Source organism: Periplaneta americana, chromosome 6 (genome assembly GCF_040183065.1).
Source record: "Periplaneta americana isolate PAMFEO1 chromosome 6, P.americana_PAMFEO1_priV1, whole genome shotgun sequence".
Classification (NCBI taxonomy): Eukaryota; Metazoa; Arthropoda; class Insecta; order Blattodea; family Blattidae; genus Periplaneta; species Periplaneta americana.
In genome coordinates this window covers 157,389,488-157,404,627 of record NC_091122.1, presented here as the reverse complement: position 1 = coordinate 157,404,627, position 15,140 = coordinate 157,389,488, and the positions used below count along the sequence as shown (strand labels likewise).

Genomic DNA, 15,140 nt, shown 5'->3' with positions numbered 1-15,140 from the left:
TAAGCTATTACCTTATCAGGCAACACGCCACGACGCCCCAATTATTAATGTAGCGACTGTTATCACATTTCGTCTACATGTCCATATCAGTCAACATTTCAACAACACAAACTAAACATTCCTGATTATAATATGCATGCCACTATGTTTAGTAACGTTATACCTTATACATGTTACTGTGGGTGTTCTCAGGATTAAGTTACATATAACTTTCTTGGTGAGATAATTCCTATTTCGACGTGAATTTTTATCCTCCTATAACTTGTACCAGGATTGGTTTCTGCAGCAAATGTAACTGATCTAATATTAGCATACTACTGGGTGTTCATTTCAAAGTGTGTCATGACGTCACTGTTGATGAGTCAGCGAGTTGAAGCGAGTTTCAGCTTTTATGTCAGAGAAGTTGCCTATTATTCAAGGCGTTCAATTTGAACTTGAGAACGTGTACGGTGTAACTTGAACATCGTAGCAACAGATGGTGGTCTGTAAGGTCTGTGTGATACCATAACCTCTTTCAAACTGTGTTTTGCTCGGGCAAGTCGTACGCAGGGTATTTTTTATCATCGGTTGCGTACGGCAACATTCCATAGTACAAATCAAATGCTCCGTGTCCATGTTGACCGTCGAAATTAATGTCAAGAAATACGTAAGTAATCGTCTTAACCCTCTCCCCATATCTCGACAGTAAGAAAAAAAACTCACCTCAGTACATGTTTCGAAACAGTTCACATTCCTGCCACTACCGGCGTTACCGTACGTATCGGTAAGTACTCTTTAGAATGAACGCCGTACTTTCTAGGCAACTTCTCTGGCACATATTTAATACCCCTCTGCGGAAGTGTAGGAAGATTGAATTCTCTAGGCTCATCGACTAGCCATATGACGGCACACATCGAGCCATGACACACTTTGAACTGAACACCCAGTATAATGTACCGAAGTACAGGGACATCATTTTATTTCTACTTCAATTTTTATTGTATTTGAGTTTTTTAATGTACTTCACTCCCACCCCCTCTACTAGCAAACTTCCAACCGTTCTACACACAGAACCAAGGCCGCGTATGTAGTGTAAGTCGCCTTACGGTCATAGTAAACAGTACTTTAGTGAGTATAGTACGTTCCAGAAATATGTTCGCGTTTTCCAGCGACGAAAGAGCTTTCAATATTGAACCATATTTTCGCACAGGTACTGTCGTCCGTTTGCCTATGCCGCATCCCGGTTTCCCCCACCCGCTGTAAAGGCTAGTGACTGGGCTGTCTTAGCTCTTTTCTGAAAACATTAATTTCTGTTAGGAATTGAACGTCTACGTAATATTATAAAACTGTTCAAAATAACTTAAATAAAAGGGCCTCGTTAAGTAATTAACTATCACGTGACAGTAGATAGTATGTCTGAGTAATTTTATCTTTTCGGATTGGGCAGAAGTGAAGATTGAATTTACAGTACTTAAAGTATTCTTTTATGGAATAGGTGCAGAATTATTTCAACATGAGTTACTAATGCGAAGGACGAAACTGGTAATTGGAATTAGGTATATTAATAGTCTATAGTGTGATAATATGCACAAAAGAACTGAAATCTGTATCGAAATGAACGGCCACCTTTTAAAAAAATGTGTTTAAATATCCATATTATGATTATTTTTCAATTTAACTTCATTCTCTATAGTGTACACTAATGTGCTGTAGACAGTATAATATACACTGCATACAGGCTTCAGTTCTTTTCTGCATATTATCGCACTATAGACTATTGTACCTAATTCCAATTAGCAGTTTGTCCTTCGTACTAGTAACTCATGTTGAAATAATTCTGTACCCACTCTATAAAAGAGTACCTTACGTACTGTAAATTCAATCTTCATTTCTGTCCGATCCGAAACGATAAAATTACTCAGACATGCTGTCTACTGTCCGTCCAAATGGTTTTGTCGCAGGGTCGTAGAAAGAAGGTAAATCACGTGGCAATTGCTTAACGAGGCCATTTTATTTAAGTTATTTCAAAGAGTTATATAATATTACGTAGACGTCCAATTCCTAACAGAAATTAATGTTTTCAGAAAAAAGCTAAGACAGCCCGGCCACTAGCCTTTACAGAGGAACGGGCAGAAGCGCGTGGGGGAAACCGGGATGCGACGTAGGCAAACGGACGACAGTACCTGTGCGAGAATATGATTCAATATTGAAAGCGAACATATTTCTGGAACGTACTATACTCACTAACTCAGTATTGTTTGTGTTTACTATGACCGTAAGGCGACTTCGACTGTGTACGCTTGGTTCTGTGTAGAGAACGGTTGGAAGTTTACTAGTAGAGGGGGTGGGAATGAAGTACATTCAAAAACTCAGGTACAATAAAAATTGAAGTAAAAATAAAATGATGATTCTATAAGTAGGCCTACAGTAGTAACTGACAGTTAACTGAGGTGTACCAGAAACCGGGGATAAATGTATTTATTGTAATATAGGTTGAACGCTAAGAATTTCAAGTTTAGTAAATATGTAGGCAACTTCCTTCATCCCCTTTGAAACGAAATCTGCTAGATGCCGGTATCCAGCGAATCTTCGACGTGGGGTACCCTAGGTTATAGTCCCACGTGCTTGTCAGGTCACTCCACTTAAGGCACACTTGCACCTAACCTTCCATGAACACGGAAGTTGGTGTACACCGAGGGGTGAGGTTGGCCTACTTGTGCATTTTTTAACCGAAAACCGTTAGACTACCTTTTTATCCATCCTAGTACAGAAAAATGACAGACTGGCACCTTGAAAACCACCTCACCTCACCTTGCGAGGAGCTCGTCCCAGTTCCCTTGTTTTTTACGCCACCCTCTTCTGTATTTTTACGGGATAGTGGGGTCTTTTTTTAGACGGACGGGGTGGAAAGGGGGATGGAAGGCGAATACTGCAAAGCGAGGGGAGATTGAGAGATGGAACGCCATAAGGTGTCTACAAAGTTGTCTCGAATTTCTGGTTAGGCAAAGGACACTGGTTTTTTTTTTCCTACATCTCACGAAACAGGAACTAGATTTTGTGCATTTTACAAATTCTTCAGTTCTTTTATGTGTAACTCCCACACCTGGGTACCGACTAGATACAGTATTTTCTCACATTATAAACTCTTCATTTCAAATTTGGATCAAGTTTTGACATACGAATGAAAATACCAGGCAATAAGACATAAGTCCTCAAGTGAAATTTTTATGCACAATGCTGGAACGATAAAGACAGAATGATATTAAGGATGAGGTAATAAAAAAAGAATTAAAATAGTGTTTTAATTAGGAGTGAAAGAATGAATAACGAAGGCATACTAGAACCGATTAAATTTTTTTAGTGTCATTCAGAAACTGAAGTAAAATATGTGGAAATAGTCACACGAAACACGTCACAGGGCCTACGTTTTGAAGGAGAACAAGTTTTGATGCAGTATTACTTATTTGTTCTCACTAGATTACTCTCTTATTCTCCTTGCATTCCTTTTATTTTCCTTCTCTGCTCCTTATTCTCATTGTCTAACCCTTGTTCTTCTTGTTTACCCTTGTTCTTCTTGTCTTCCCCTTGTTCTTCTTGTTTACTCTTGTTCTTCTTGTCTTCCCCTTGTTCTTCTTGTTTACCCTTGTTCTTCTTGTCTCCCCCTTGTTCTCCTTGTCTTTCCCTTATTCTCCTCGTCTTCCCTTACCTTTTTGTTTTCCCCTTATTCTTCTTGTCTTCCCCTTGTTCTCCTTGTGTTCGCCTTGTTCCCCTTGTCTACCTCTTATTTTCCTTGTCTATCCCTTGTTCTACTTTTCTACCCCTTGTTCTCATTTTCTGTCCCTTGTTCTCCTCGTCTATCTCTTTTCCCCCTTGTCTTCTCTTTGCTCTCCTTGTCTTCTCCTTGTTCTCGTCTTATTCTTGTCATTGTCTTCTCCTTGTTTTCATGTCTTCTCCTTTTTATCTTAGCATTCCCCTTATTCTCCTTGGTTTCCTCATATTCTTGCATTCTCCTTATTGTATTATCCTAGTTTCGTTTCCCGCACCACCTACAAGCAGCTCTACGTAAAGATATGCAGCATAGTAAAGCTGTGTATCTATAGACAGGTGATCGTACCCACACGTAGTTCTACGTAGAAATATGCAGCATAGTATGGATATATATCCACAGGTGATAGCACCCACAAGTATTTCTACGTAAAATATGCAGCATAGTAGGGATATATATCCACAGGTGATAGCACCCACAAGTATTTCTACGTAAAATATGCAGCATAGTAGGGATATATATCCACAGGTGATAGCACCCACAAGTATTTCTACGTAAAATATGCAGCATAGTAGGGATATATACCTATCCACAGGTAATAGCACCCACACCACTATATATTTTATCTGAATATTCATTACGTCCAGATAATATAATATAATATAATATAATATAATAATAATAATAATATCATTATCATTATTATTATTGCCTTCGCTGTGACTCAAGTGATAGCTTTTAAATAGGCCTATAGCGCTTTCGGATTCAGTTCCTGGTGCGAAGGAAAAAATAATTTGTCTCATTTATACAGTGACTAATAATACTTTCCTTTCCCCTTGCATTTATTCCGAATTGTGTAAGCGTTGATCTTAATAGTATTTCGTTATTATTTCTGGCATATTCGTTTTAGTTCCGTTATTTACGAATGTCGTAAGTTTTGTATTGTATTGTATTGTATTGTATTTACAGTATTTATATTCATTGGTATTCGTACATCGCTTCACAGCTAGAATATGGAACATGTCAAATAAAAAAAAATCTTAATAGTACTGTAAAGCCTTTTTATAGTCACAGTCTAGTAGAAATATATACAGAAGACTTTTACGATGTAGGCTACTACTACAACACACAGTTTTAGTATCAATAGGGCTACTTAATATAACACAGAAATATTCATGAAGCGTTGTTGGATGTCATGTATTCACCTACAGAAAAGAAGACGTGAGGAATTAGGTACTTCTTTAATTTGCTCTAAATCATCATATGTTTTAAGTTTCATTTTTTATATCCATAGGGAGGCTATCAAAAACTTTACTGCCATTTAACGCACTCCTTTTTGATAGCACGGTAGACTTGATGATGGAGTATGAAAGTCATTTTTGACGCGTATTTATGCTATGAACTGTTGAATTACATACAAAGTTTTCACGATTATATACGAGAAAGATTATTAATGAAAAAAAAAATATACTGACAAGCCATGGGCATTATTTGTAGTTTTTTGAAAATAGTCCTACACGATTTCCTAGATCTGGCACCCACCATTATTCTAATTACTCTTTTTTGTAGTTGATGTGTATTGTTAACTAAGATTTTATTAATTTTTTTTTTAGTTTTGCGTATATTGCATGTTATTGTTATATATAGTTTATTATTTAGAATCTGTAAAACATTTGTTTAGGAATTATTATTATTATTATTATTATTATTATTATTATTATTATTATTATTATTATTATTATTATTATTATTATTAAATACGAATAATTTAACAAATAATTTGAAAGCAAGTAGATATATGATATGCCTGCACTTTCTTAGTAGGCCTACGTAGTATTCTGAAAAAAATATTTGTAATACTGTCGCAACGTTATACTTTTGTACGTCATATGACAAACTAAGTAACCAGTTTGGTTATATGTAGCCTATATACGGGCGGGTGAGGAAATTCTTGAACACTCTGTAGTGAAATTGAAGATCCTCTGGAATTTGTGATGGTGTTGGTGGCAGTAGTGGTAGCAGGGGAAGTATTTTTAGAAGCAGATAGAAAAAAAAAGAGAGATAGAAGAATTACATATCCTCTTCCCACCCAACTTCTGCAAAAGACATGACTTGAGGGTCGATGAAGCCTGGGAAGAAGTTTTCAGGTGAAGAACTTTTTATCATTCACAGGAAACCGTTTTCATCCACCTCCCATTCCGTAGATATTTATAAATATAAGATGATAGAATTCCACATTTTCCAGTGCGAGGGAGATTACGATATGTTGAATCCAGCTGTGATGAAACATTGCTCAGTTTCTAAATTTGTGGTTCTGGAAACGAAGGTCCAAATGTGGGGAATATACCAACTATTTTTGCAGATTGTACCTTCAACATATGTAACATCCTTGTAACATACATATGTTTTTTCTGCTGTTACGTTAGTAGATAATGGAGTTTTTCTTAAACTATTTTCACACTATTTCCATCTTCCAATCATTTTATTCTTATTTTCCTTCCTTTCTTTTCTTCGTATTTCTTACCATCACCACTAATGCGTCGTCGTCGTCGTCCTCCTCCATCATCATCATCATCATCATCATCATCATCATCATCATCATCATCATCATCATCATCATCATCATCATCATCATCAATCTTGATTTCCTTTCTCTTGGTTACTAATCATATTTCCATCCTCTCTATTTCTTCATCCTCTTCCTTCCGTTCCTCTTTCTCATCTTCCTCCTCCTTTACTTTCCTTCCACTTCTTCACCTCTACTTCCTCCATCTTCCTCCTTTCATTTTCCTCAGCTCCCTCCTTTTCTCATCCTTAGCTTTCTAATCTTCTCTTCTTCGTTTTCCTCTTCTCTTCGTCACATTCTCATTTTCCTTGTCTTCTCGTCTTCATTTTCTCCCTCTTCTCTTCCTCATCTTATTTTCCTCGTCATTTTCCTTTTCTTCTCTTCCTCATCTTTCTCTTTTCTTCCTCTTCGTCTCATTTTCCCCGTTTTATTTTTGTAATATTCCTCTTCTTCATACCCTGATCTTTCTGTTCATTTTCTCTTTCTCATCCTACTCTTAATTTTCACCTACTTATCTTCCTCCTCTTCCTTCCCTCATCTTCCTCTTCAGTTTCTCTTCCTCCTTCATTTTTTCTTCCTCATCTTCCTCTTCATTTTCTCTTCCTCCTTCATTTTTTCATCTTCGCTTCCTCATCTTTCTTTCATCATCCTCCTCTTCATTTTCTCTTCAGCTTCCTCTTTCTTTCCTCGTCTTCCTCTTCATATTCTCTCCCTCATCTTCCTTCCCTCATCTTCCTCTTCAGTTCCTCTTCCTCATCTTCATATTCTCTTCCTCGTCTTCCTCCCTCATTTTCTCTTCCTCATCTTCCTCTTCCTTTCCTCATCTTCTCTTCCTCATCTTTCTTTCATCTCCCTCTTCCTTTCCTCATATTCCTCTTCATAATCTCATCCTCATCTTTCTTTCATCATCCTCCGCTTCATTTTCTCTTCAGCTTCCTCTTTCTTTCCTCATCTTCCTCTTCATATTCTCTCCCTCATCTTCCTCTTCAGTTTCTCTTTCTCATCTTCATATTCTCTTCCTCGTCTTCCTCCGTCATTTTCTCTTCCTCATCTTCCTCTTCCTTTCCTCATCTTCGCTTCCTCATCTTTCTTTCATCATCCTCCTTCATTTTCTCTTTAGCTTCCTCTTCCTTTCCTCATCTTCCTCTTCATATTCTCTCCCTCATCTTCCTTCCCTCATCTTCCTCTTCAGTTTCTCTTCATCTTCATATTCTCTTCCTCGTCTTCCACCTTGATTTTCTCTTCCTCATCTTCCTCTCCCTTTCCTCATCTTTTCTTCCTCATCTTTCTTTCATCTCCCTCTTCCTTTCCTCATATTCCTCTTCATATTCTCTTCCTCATTTTCTTTCATCATCCTCCGCTTCATTTTCTCTTCAGCTTCCTCTTTCTTCCCTCATTTTCCTCTTCAGTTTCTCTTCCTCATCTTCATATTCTCTTCCTCGTCTTCCTCCTTCATTTTCTCTTCCTCATCTTCCTCTTCTCTTCCTCATATTTTTCTTCATCTTCTCTTTCTCATTTTCCTCCTCTTTTTGTTTCCCCATCTTCCTCTTCATCTTCCTTCCTTCACCTTCTTCTTTCCCACATCTTCCTCTTCTCTTCCTCATATTCTTCATCTTCTCTATCTCATTTTCCTCCTCTTTTCCTCTTTCCCATCTTCCTCTTCATCTTCTCTTCCTCATCTTTCTCCTTCTCTCTTTTACATATTGCTTCTCTTCCTCATCTTCTCCTCTTCTCTTCGTTATCCTCCTATACATCTTCTCTTACTCATTCTTCTTTTTCTTGCTACTCTTCTTTTCCTCATCTTTCTTCTGTTCTTTTCTTCAACTTGTATTTCTCATCTTCCTCTTCCTCTTCTCTTTCTCATCTTCTTCCACTTGTCTTTCTCATCTTCTTCTTGTCTTTCATTCCACATATTTCTTCTCTTCTTTTCCTCGTCTCCCTCTTCATCTCTTTTTCATCTTCCTCTTCTTTACTTCATCTCATCTTCCTCTTCATTCTCGTCTTTGTCTTTATCATCTCTTATCATGTTATTCTTTCTCCTTTCTTCATTATTATTATTATTATTATTATTATTATTATTATTATTATTATTATTATTATTATTTCTGTTTTTATAATGCTCTTAAATTCAGACGTTTGAGATGAGTAGGGCATGTAGCACGTTTGGATGAATGCAGAAATGCATATAGAGTGTTAGTTGAAAAACCTGAAGGAAGAAGACCTTTGCGGAGCCCGAGACGTAGATGGGAGGGTAATATTAAAATGGATTTGAGGGAGGTGGGATATGATGCTAGGGGCTGGATTAATCTTGCTCAGGATAGGGACCAATGGCGGGTTTATGTTAGGGCGGAAATGAACCTCTGGGTCCTCTAAAAGCAATTATTGTGTAAGTACGTATAATGTTCATATTCTTACTCAAATGTCTACTTTAGCCCGACTGCGAATGATCCTTTACCTTTGATTTTGCTTAGGCTAGCTTTATAATATTCCGCGGGCCTATTTCATTCATGAATCCCATAGTGTTGATATCCCATGATGAGAAGGTTTGCTGGTGACAAGGCTGCTCTATTATGGGAATGGTTTTCTTTGACTACTTCGCTCTCCCCTGCTATTTGAATTTAATAGTTTCCTCGTTTTTACCTTATAGGCCTAACAAAGTGATCTTGTAGTAATCTCTGTCAATTTAGAGATTCGACGTATAAATAACTTTATGCTCGACCATGCCGAAATGTAGTAATTATACACCTGGTAGCAGTCCTTTAATGCATGTCATTAAAGTACACCTATTCATTAAAGTTCAGGTTTTCGATTATTCTCGGATATGCAATCGAAAGATAACGAGGGAAACGTCACGGAGGCTGGAAATCCAATACTGTCGCAGAAGGTTATGTTCTGTTACTATAATAATTAGCGTTAATTGTAAATAATATTCAAATAAATTCAATTTGTCATCTCGTTTTTCAATTCTAAATCAATTTCCAGGTTATATCAAAATTAGTTCATGTTATTCTTTAGATTACATGAAGGTCAATGACATTACTGTTCCTCGGAAAAAAATCAATACTTTCGCGTCTGCGCACATCTCACAATTTACGAGCTATGCACACTTCCGATCTTCAGTCAGATACGAATAAAATGAATACTTCTGAATAATTTCAAGTTCGAAATATGGTCGAGCATAAAAAGTCGTATGAAACTTGCCTATAATGGTAATTAAGACGCTCGTATGAAAATTATGAAACTCGCTTGCGCACGTTTCATAAACAGACATACTCGCGTCTTAATTACTATCATTATAGGCTCGTTGCATAATGTACTATTTTATATCTTTTACGTACAAGTTTTTGAACCCAGTTCTACGGTGTGCGATGCTTAAACACTAACCTTTGAAGTAATAGATCTTCTAACAGTCAGCCGTGGCGAGAATGCGACTCGCGAGGACATTGTGGCTCGCAGTATAGCTGTGCATTTCGCTTGCTTCTAACCTTCCCCAACCCTCACTCTCTCACTCACTGGAGTCAAACTCCGTTCCATTTGTATTTGTCTCTTACCTGCGAGTGGCATATGCCTCTCTCAAAACCATGTACCTCTACAAAAACGAAAGTTTGAAATAGGATGGGAGGACGCATTTTTTTGCTGCTAATATGATGAGAATATTAAATGTATGATTTGTTCACGAGTATTACGAGGAAAACGGTTGTATAACATAACGGCATTAAATTACATGTTACTCATGAAACATTAAAATTTAGGTGTTAATAATAATAATAATAATAATAATAATAATAATAATAATAATAATAATAATAAAATAATAATAATAATACTAATAATAATAATAATAATAATAATATCATCATCTCTGTACTTCGAACCTTTTTCAGCAGATGTACAAATAATGCGGTTAGCTCTTCAATTTGAACTCACTGATTTACAATGTGACGTTAAATGAAAGCTAGATGTAAGGACTTGACAAATGTTGAACTTTCAAATCTTTGCCAAAAAATAAATATCCGAAGCTTCGTTATTTCGCCTGCTCTGTTGAAGCCATGTTCGCTACAACTTAAGTTTGTCAAAAATTATTTTCAACAATTAAAATAGTAAAAATCAAATTTAGATCACGACTGACAGACCTTCATGATCAACTACGACTGGCAGTAAGTGACATAATTCCTGATTATGAAACTTTGTCGCGGACACATTCTGAAGACAGTTAATTTTAGGTTGTGATAGCCTATTGTTCATTTATTCTTCATTCTTTTCTTCGTTACACGTACTAAACATTAGTTTGTAACCTTATACTCTATAAAATTATATTTAAGCGCTTGACGTAAGGAAAATGAAAATCCGTTAATAAGTCAGACAGTTACTTCACTTCCCCTTCGGATGTCCCCCTCCCTCTATAGGTGCTATGCGCGTTGCAGATTACACAGTGGCTCGGCGCATAACTACATTTTCGCCACCGCTGTTCTAACTGATACTGATACGAGAACAGATTTTTAGAGACATGCCTCCTTGGAACAGATCGCAGAAATACTGCAGAAAATAAACATGGAAGTGCTGTAAAATGCCCGTGAAATGTGGAAACTTCTTAACTGAATTTTTCCCCTGTGTTATGCATTGAAGTTGCTTACAACCTGTAAATAGAATAATCGCATCCTGCCCTGGCCTACCGTTTTTTAAGTAAACCGCGGAAGACGGGAATTGGAAGTATTCTGTTCCTTTTTAAAACGAGGTCACAAGGTTCCTCCCTTGAGAATAAAAAAAAAACAGGTTTATGAGGGATCGCGGAAACATAAGGGGGATGAAACAGGTTTTCCCTTCGCAAGGGTGACTAGCCAATTCTAAATGTCCCATTATTGCTGAGTTTTTAATACTAAAAAAGGGAGAATAATGGCCCAGTCACTTTCGGATGAGGAAACACGGTGAATTTTGAAGTTCCGTTCAATAACAAAAAGAAGCGGTAATTTATAGCAAGTTTTAGGAGTGGATAACCTTCCCTCATGCTTATATAAAAATTATGTCGTGGGAAATAATTTTTAGGAGGAAGTAAGGTTCTGTATGGTGTCGGAATGATTTTTTTTTATGAATTCAGTTTTTTTAGTATCTTTTTGTATTTTAAATTTAGCTACATGTCCTTGTCGACTAGACATTTCGCTTTGAAGATCCTAACATAAAACTTCAGTAAAGAGAAAAATAAAGGAACGGATATCAGTGATGCAGGTGGGGAGGGGGAGTTTAAATGCGATTCACCAATCTACAGTTAGAACCCATACAGCAGCAATACATCTGCTGGAATTGTATTTACTTTCAATAATGTGTGAGTGTGGGAAGAGCGGCCTTGATATTTCAGATACCTCACAGAAAAAATGGATGGGGAAATAAATAATCGTCTTTTGTCAGAGTGCCTAGAATTGAAGTGTTATGAATATTAGATCTACGTAAAAAGGACACATACTGTCCAGATAGCGAATACTTTTTTCTTCTGTGACAAATTGTTAATTCCGTAAGTGTATGATAAAGGTAAAAGATAGTCTGTACGTAATACTGTTGGAAATGTATTGTACATTATAGGTCTATGTAGGCCCTACAGTAAAAATGGAAAACTTACATTATTATACTTCACAGATGGATAAAAGTATAGAGGGGATATGTAGCAAAAAGAGAAGAGGAGAAGAAGGAAAATAAGATGGTGAAGAAGAGAAGATAATGCTTGAGAGGAGAAGAGGGAAAAGAAGAGAAGATGAGATTAGAGAGAAGAGGGAGAAAAAGAGAAGATGAGATTAGAGAGAAGAATAAGAAAGGTGATGTGATTAGTGAGAAGAGGAAGAAGAGATAATGAGATTAGAAAGAAGAGGGAGAAAAAGAGAAGATGATTAGAGAGGAGAAGAGGGAGAAAGGAAGGTGATTTGATTAGTGAGAAGAGGAAGAAGAAGAAACGATGAGAATAGAGAGGAGATAAGATTAGAAAAGAGAAGAAGAAGAAGAAGAAGAAAGAAAGGTGATGTGATTAGTGAGAAGAGGAAGAAGAGATGATGAGATTAGAAAGAAGAGGGAGAAAAAGAGAAGATGATTAGAGAGGAGAAGAGGGAGAAAGGAAAGTGATATGATTAGTGAGAAGAGGAAGAAGAAGAAATGATGAGATTAGAGAGAAGAAGAAGAAGAAGAAGAAGAAAGAAAGGTGATGTGATTAGTGAGAAGAGGAAGAAGAAGAATAAATGATGAGATTAGAGAGAAGGAGAAGAAGAAGAAAGGTGATGTGATTAGTGAGAAGAGGAAGGAGAAATGCTGAGATTGAGAGAAGAAGAAGAAGAAGAAGAAGAAGAAAGAAAGGTGATGTGATTAGTGAGAAGAGGAAGAAGAAGAAATGATGAGATTAGAGAGAAGATGTGGTTAGAGAGAAGAAGAAGAAGAAGAAGAAGAAGAAGAAAAGGAGAAAGATGTGATTAGTGAGAAGAGAAACAAGAAAAATAGATAATGAGATTAGAGAGAAGAGGGAGAAAGAGAGAAGATGAGATTAGGGAGAAGAAGAAGAAGAAAGAAAGGTGATATGTTTAGTGAGAAGAGGAAGAAGAATATATGATGTGATTAGTGAGAAGAGCAAGAAGAAGAGATAATGAGATTAGAGAGAAGAGTGAGAAAAAGAGAAGGTGAGTTTAGAGAGAAGAAGAGGGAGAAGAAAAGAAGACAAGATTAGAGAGGAGAATAGGAAGAAGGAGAGAATATGAGTTTAGAGAGAAGAGGAAGAAGAGATGATGAGATTAGAGAGAAGAAGGGATGATGTGATTAGAGAAGAAGAGAAAAATGAGATTACAGACGAGGAGAAGAAAAGACAAGATTAAAGACGAGAAGACAATATCAGAAAGGAGAGGAGAAGATTAGAAGAGGGAGAAGAAAATACATAATTAGAAACGATAAGATAATGGAGGAGAAGGAGGGAAGATTATGGGAAAGGACGACAATATAAGAAGAGAGGAGGAATTTGAGAGAAAGATGAGATTCTTTTAAATTATTGAAAAACGAGGGGCAAAAATAAAACCTTTATTTTGTGTATTTTCTTTTCTAATCGTATTGAATATTACAATATATCTATGACTTCCTTTTCATTTCCTCCTGGGTCTTAGTTCGAAATTGTATTTATTTATTTTTTTTTTTTTACCGTGACACTAGATTTCTGTTCGATTATGCTTCAGTGGTATAACATCATGGCTGCTTATCCTACAATTTTTACCACCGCCCTAACATTTGCTTTTATCACCTCTCTAGCATTTGTTTCTTTTTCTTTTCTTTCAAAGTTTACTACTTTCAATAATTGTACTTTTTAAAATGATTCATATTTATTTCATCATCCTTCATTAAAACTTTTCTAACATTTATCTTGTTTATATTATTTAGGTTATGTTACAGCTTTTGCTGTATGAGATTAGGGTAGTCACGTGGAATGCAACTGTTTTAATAAAAGTGAAACTAAATCAACAAAGCCGCCTTGACTGGTAATCGTCCATAGAGTTCAGTGATGATGTATAGTAGTTGGCTCAACTGGTAACAAGAGAAAGCTCAACATAACACACTACTGCCATCTAGCGGAATATTTGTAATGATCAGATGGTACAATAATACATTTTCAAGACAGTTTAGTATTTTAGTAAATCAATTAATATTTCATTGCATTAGAGTACTTTATTTCTTCTAATCTTTATATACTTTCTTCCGATCGTGTAATAGTCAACTAAATCCCACTGGAGTTTTGATTTTCTCTAAATAAATAAGAACCTCTATTGAGATTACAGACAATAAGAAAATACTTATTCGCTTCTTCTGGATTTGTGATATCATTTGGGACAACGGAGGACATTGTTCATATGACATCAAACCTTATTTAATAAAGTTCGTTAGTCACAAAAATTCGTAGCAACCCTAATGGTAACAGCCGACCTTGGCTTCGCTACAAGGACACGCGAGCTTGGAGGCACGGCGCTCTTTGCAGACTTCACGGACCTCTCAGAGCAGCAGACAGGATCTAGAAGTAGTGTCACTGGATTCCCTCTTCCAGTGTTGCCAACTATATTGTATACACTGATGTATTTAGTTGAACCCCGCTGCTGTTCTTTCGACCGTACTAATCTCCGTTCAACTGATGACGTATCTCTATAATTTATTTTTGTTATTGCCTATTCCACTGAGACTAGTTCGATTAATATCTATTGCTTTTGCTGTATTTCGAGCTTCGTGTAATTTAGACTCATGTCATTTACATTTTTTTCAATTAATTTAGGAAGTCACCGGCGTAGCGTTTGCTTGCTGATTCTGATCTGCAGTTGGGTTCGGTTCGATTCCTGCTCGGGTTGATTACCTGGTTGGATTTTTTTCCTCCGAGATTTTCCCGAACTGCAACTTGAATGTCAAGTAATGTATGGTGAATTTTCGGCGTCATCTCTCCAGATGCTAAAGAAAATAAAGAAGAAAATCTGGATTTTAATGCGTGAAAGAGGTGTCACAATTTTTTAAACGAAAAGTAATATTACTTTGCACAAGAAGCTTTTCAGATATTTCTAACTCTGTTCCAAAATTCATTAATCTAAGTACACTCTTTCTAGAATAATTATTTTTTTCCTACACAGTGTCAGTGAAGAGTGAAGTGTGTTGTCAGTGAAGGGTGTTGTGTAAGTGAAGTGTGTTTCTGTCAGTGAAGCTTTATAGTTTATAGTGGCAGTGCAAAGTATTTGAACAGTGAAATGTTTTTGAAGTGTTAGTGAAATCAGGATAGTATCAGTGAAATGTGTCGTAGTTCCAGTGCATGAGTGAGTTGACAGCGAAATGAGTGTAGTG

The 15,140-nt window shown here is 36.5% G+C and overlaps 1 protein-coding gene across 23 annotated transcripts in view; it reads left to right on the top strand.

The window, feature by feature from the left end:
* Positions 1 to 15,140, top strand: part of LOC138701967 (uncharacterized) — a 1,800,590-nt gene that overhangs the window by 1,267,411 nt on the left and 518,039 nt on the right. The gene's annotated exons all lie outside the window — the stretch shown is intronic.